This window comes from Onychomys torridus, chromosome 1, assembly GCF_903995425.1.
Source record: "Onychomys torridus chromosome 1, mOncTor1.1, whole genome shotgun sequence".
Classification (NCBI taxonomy): domain Eukaryota; kingdom Metazoa; phylum Chordata; class Mammalia; order Rodentia; family Cricetidae; genus Onychomys; species Onychomys torridus.
In genome coordinates, this window is record NC_050443.1 from 39,550,459 (window position 1) to 39,556,458 (window position 6,000).

A 6,000-nucleotide genomic window follows, 5' to 3' on the forward strand; every position below is an offset into this window, starting at 1 on the left:
CTGCCGGTGGGGCCTCATCATGAGGGCGTGCCCTTCTCTGGCAGGTGCCCTGTGCAGGCCCTGAAGGGGAGACCGGGGCCGGTCCGGATCCTGCCCCCACTGGCGGCAGCAGCGGCAGCGATCTGTAAGGCGGTGGGGGGTCTAGGTCAAGAGAAATGAGATCAGCCTGAGACTCTGGCAGGGGTACAGGTATTGGGATCAATGGGGGAGGGGAAGATTTAGGCGAATCAGAGGTTTTGGTTAGGAGAGAGGTATGATCAGTAGGTGGTGCAGATGGGCCGACCTGAAATGACCGGACCCATCTTTCCAGACCCAGATGTAGGCTTGTTGGTCCGGATGCCCATGTGAACCTGGAATGAAGATTTTTTTTGTTTGACTGCTCTGATTATATTAAGATCAAAAGTACCATCTATCGGCCACCCAACTCCAAAGGTGGGCCATTCAGACGAACAGAAAGTCTGCCATTTTTTTCTTTCTCACCCGAACTGCCAGGTTCAACGCGCGGTCCGTCACTGCCGACCAATGAGAGAGGGTTAGGGACAAAGGGGTGGAGGCAGACTTGGCGGCTGACTGTCTCATTCCAAACAAGTAGATGCCGACACAGAAGGACACAAAGATAGAGACACAACATACAAACAAGACAAGCCGGCAAAATGGTAGGGAAAATGAAGCCAAAAGATTGTCTATTGGCCTGGGCCGTCTGAAAAATCTCCTAGACAAAAGGGAATCAGACGGAGCCCCTGTCTCAGGGTCCCCACACTCCAGAGCGTCCTCCAGAGCTGCAGCCTGTGGGTTCAGGACACGTCTGTCCCCCACCGTCCAAGGGTCCTCACGGGCCGCTTGAACAGCTGCTTCCCTGCCGACTCACCACCGTCCTTACCAATCTCGGTGGGACCTCCAGATGTTAGGGTTGGCGTACAAAACAGAGAGCTTCACTCCGATATCAGGTCACAAATGAAGCTTTACTTTAACACGAGCTCGTGGGACACCAGCGCAAGGAGTAGCTGGTGACCCTGAGTTTGAGGCTCACAGGCCTTTTATGAGGCAGTTTTACCAGGGCAGGGGAGTGGGGTCACCCCAGTGCAGACACCTGGACTCCAGATGTCTCCACGGTCTTTCTCAGAGTCTGGGTAGGTAAACGAATTCCAAGCTTATCTAGCAAGGGGTTATTTGGCAAGCATTCTTCCCAAGCAATTTATCTTGCAAACGCAACCGCAGGGGTCATCCTGCAAGCATCCTGTTAGCATAGCATGATGGGCTAACTTTTCTGGTATGGGGTGTGGGGGCAGAGTGCAGTATTTTCCACTGAATCTGCAATTAGCAGAGCTAGTGGGGAGGTGGGGGCTTTGTTTCCCTTACAATGGCCCTTTCAGTGTGAAGGTCTCTTGAATATGCTGGGTTGTGACTAACCCCAAGAACACTTGTTGGAGTATGTTGGGACGGAGGGAATCCTTCTAAAATGGATTATATGTTAATTAAAACAGAAAAACAGCAAATGTAGTTTTCCAGTTTTCTATTCTAATGCTTTGGGAGTGGTGTCCTAAGACACAGCTGGAGTGGCTGAGCAGCTAACTTAAAAACTTTTACTCCGCTGTGAACTTCACAGCCATTCACCCGAGTGTCTTAGAACTCACTGTGAGGACTTATTTTGCCTAGTTCTTTGACCAGATAATTTCTAGATGAAGTATAAGGTAGAGAATCATGATTGGCAAGATGGACTTTGATGGTTTGACAGATTAATGAAGAATGGCCCTTACCTTCTCCACCTTTCCTTGGGTACATGTATTTTACAGTGACTGCATCCCTACTCTCCCTGTGTCTGCATTGGCCTGGGACTGGTATTGACTGAAGAAAAAATGCCAGTTATTAGAATGAACCTTGAGAGGCCTGGGCTGGTGGTCAGAAGGCACAATGTAGAACAAGGTTAGAAACAAAGCTACCCTCCTGACTTCCTGGCTAGCTCATAATTGCAGGCGAGGGTCAGGTTGGTCCACATCAGCAGAACTGCCCCACTGACTTATAGACATATGAGAAAGAATAAATGATTGCCATCTCATTTTGGTTTGAATTGATAGGCAGCAATAGCTAACTGATAAAGATGCCAACAGACACCCCCAAAAGGTAGGTTTTTATCATGAAAATTCTGGTTGGTTCATTTGAACTGTGTGTAGGATCAGCATTGTAATTTAACCAAAGTAAAGAATTGACTTGTGGCACCTTTTTTTGTCACTGTCCAAATGTATCATCCCAGACACAGCTCTGTCTCTATCTGCTATCATCATTGTAATCTTTAACCTACTCTGGCATTCATTATCTGGCCCTCCAAATGAACACTCTTGAATCCCACAGTGAATAATGTCCCATATCTTATATTTGTGAATGTTCATGCAGGGATCATGAGCCCTTAAAAGGCAGAGACAGCGAGATTGCCACAAGTTCAAGTCTTGCCTGAGCTACAGTGTGAGACCTTGTGTGAAAAAGAAAAACTAAATTAAATTATTATTCTTTTTCATATGTTGTTGATGGAATTTAAAATAACACAACCTTGGAAAATAGGTTGACAGCTTCTACAAAAGTTAAATATAGTAGCTGGGCACCCTTTTAATCCCAACACTTGGGAGGCAGAGGTAGGCATATCTCTTAAGTTCCAGGGCAGCCAAGACTTACACAGAGAAACCCGAAACCCTCTCCTGAGTCCTGGGATTAAAGGCATGTGCCACCACTGCCCAGCCTAGTAGATGCCTTTAATTCCAGCACTCAGGAGGCAGAGGCAGAGGGATCTCTGAGTTCAACCCAGCCTGGTCTACACAACAAATTCCAAGACAGCCAGAGCTATACAGAGAGACTCTGTCTAAAAAAACAAAAAAAACAAAAACAAAAAACAAACAAACAAACAAAAAATCCTAACCATATGGCCCAGCAATTTGGGGTATTTATCAAAGAGAAATGAAAATATATAAGCATGAGAAAATTGTAAACTAACATTCTACAGCAGTTATACTTTGCAATAACAGCATACCTGGCTATATCTCAAATGGTCAAATGTGAACAAATCAATAAACAGTACCATATCTATATGATGGGAAACTAACAATAATAAAATGGAATGAACAGTTGCTATGTGCTATAACATGACTGAGTCTCCGCTAAGTGAAAGCTGTCACTTCTTGCACATAAAGTATCTGGCTAAGAGAACAACAGACTTGCACAAAAGTCTGGGGAATGGTAACTGGCACACAGTGGCAGAAAGTGGTTGCTTGGGAGTGGAGGGGCAAGAAAAGCAGAAGGTTTTGAGGTCAAAAGGAAAGTGGGGTGATGACTTTTCAGGTTTGCTTGTGATATTTTCATCATATGTACCATATTATATGTTCTATATGATTATAACTTATGTGCCAATTATACCCCAATGAAGCAATTAGATCTTGTCATTGCTACAACATTCAAGACTTGTTAAAGAGGTTTTTTTGTTTGTGTTTGTTTTTTTTTGAGATAGCTCCTCACTAGGTAGCTCTGACTGGCCCTGAACTCATAGAGATCCACCTGCCTCTGCCTCCAGAGCACTAGGATTAAAGGTGTACACCACCATGACTCGACCCTAAAGTAGTTTTTTTTTTTTTTTTAAAGTGTGTAAGTTTTGGTTATATTACCACAAAAGCACATAACTGCAAACAAATCATATTTTCCACAAGCAACACCTATTGCTAGAGTTGCCCTTTCTAAGTGTCTCGCTTGGTAAGATGGTAGGCAGAGCTGTGCCTACTCAGTGATGTCCCTATTACAGCTTTCACAACCCATAAATGGTCCACTGTGTCACATATTATGCAGATATGGTTGAGCATCTAGAAATGGAAAACTGATTCAGAATTTTTCTAGTAGATCCAACATCAAAAAGGTCTAAGATGAGGGTAAGAGTGACAAGTGTTGGGTAATGTGTTATAACAATGGAAGAATGGTCACAAATGGTCACAGATAAAGGAAATAGGAATAACAGAATGCAGGCACACTCTAAAATCTGAAAGGGGCAAGGAATGGGTACTCTCTCGGAGCCTTCGAAAGGATGTAATCTTTCCATGCCCAGAGTGAAACCAGAATTGAACTTTCAGTACCAGAACACAGTAACAAGCTGTGTTACTAGAAACTCCCAAATCTGTGGGAGTTAAGAGAAGTTGTACTACTATGTGTGCGTGCGCACGCGCGCACGCACACACACACACACACACACACACACACACACACACACACACAGAGTCAAATTAAGGGGAAGAGAAGATGGCAAGATACCCAGATGTCTTAACTAAATATTTAAAAAGTACAATTTTGCTGGGCAGTGGTGGCACATACCTTTAATCCCAGCACTCGAGAGGCAAAAGCAGGTGGATCTTTGTGAGTTCAAGGCCAGCCTGGGCTACAGAGTTAGTTCCAGGAAAGGCTCCAAAGCTACACAGAGAAACCCTGTCTTGAAAAAAAAAAAAAGTACAATTTTGTATATAGGCAATGTAGTTAGATCCTTCCTCTACCTCTTGTCCATCTGGCATCATGTCAGTTACCTGCTTGCCTCATCACCCATTAACATAGTCCAGTTCCACTCTGAACCTTTTTGATGTCCTTGGCTGAAACCCTCTCTGTTGTGGAATATTATTTTAACTAGGTAAAGATATGTTACATTTGTTTATGCTACAGAATATTACTTTAAATGTATAAAGGTATGTTACAGTTGTCAGTGCTACATTTGTTTAATGATATAAGGATGTGTGTTTAATTATGAGAAGATATGTTGCATCTGTTTCACCTGCCTAAGGCACCTGATTGATCTAATAAAGAGCTAAATGGCTAATAGCTAGGCAGAGAAAGGATAGGCAGGGCAGGCAGGCAGAAAGAATAAATAGGAGAAATACAGGTGTAAAGGGACGTTTCCTGTCCTGACTCCCTGGTCCCAATAAGCAACTCAGAGGCTGAATATGAATTGTATGCTCAGTCAATAGCTCCAGCTTGTTACTAGCTAACTCCTACATTTAAATTAACCAATTTCTATTTATCTATTGCCATGTGGCTCAGGGCTTTACTTGCTGGACGACTGACTGGCATCTCTCCTGACTCCACCCTCCTTCTTCCCATCATTCTCAGTTTAGCTTTCCCACCTAACTTCCTGCCCAGCTACCAGCCTGTCAGCTTTTTATTAACCAATGAGAGTAATACATATTCATAGTGTAGAAAAGGATTATTCCACAGCATCTAGGCTCAACAAGAAGAACAAAAGGAAGGAGAGAAAAGAGATAAGAGAAGAAGGAGAAAATGAAGGACACACCCAGGGCATCAGCCAGACAGACATGGAGAAGTGGTGAAAGTATGATATTCAGAAAAAAGAACAGTAATAAGCCCCTATGATACCCATAGATAGATAAAGAGAAACAGGTTATTATAAGTTAAAGAGCTAGCCAGAAAAGAGCTAAGCCAAGGTTGAGCATTAAAACTAATACTAAAAGTCTCTGTTTCATGATTTGGGAGCTGGTTGGTGGCCCAAAAGAAAAAGCCTGGTATATCTCTCTCCTGTCAGAAATACTAACAAAGATTATTTTAAAGATTTATTTATTATGTATACAATGTTTTGCTTGCATGTATGCCTGCAGGCCAGAAGAGGACACCAGATCTCATTACAGATGGTTATGAACCACCATGTGGTTGCTGGGAATTGAACTCAGGACCTCTGGAAGAGCAGTCAGTGTTCTTAACCTCTGAGCCATCTCTCCAGCACCAAGATTTATTTATTTATTTATTTATTTATTTATTTATTTATTTATTTATTTAATGACTTACCCAGACTCTCTATTCTAGGTGTGTAACTGAAAGTAACTTTGAACTCCTGATCCCTCTGTTTGCACTTTTTGAGTTCTGTGATTACAGGAATTCACCCAGTTTTCTTGACTATTCCCTCCACCTTTCCAACTAAAAGGCCCTTTCTGAAACTAGCAAGCAAGGTTCAAAGCAATAGGCTGAGTATGT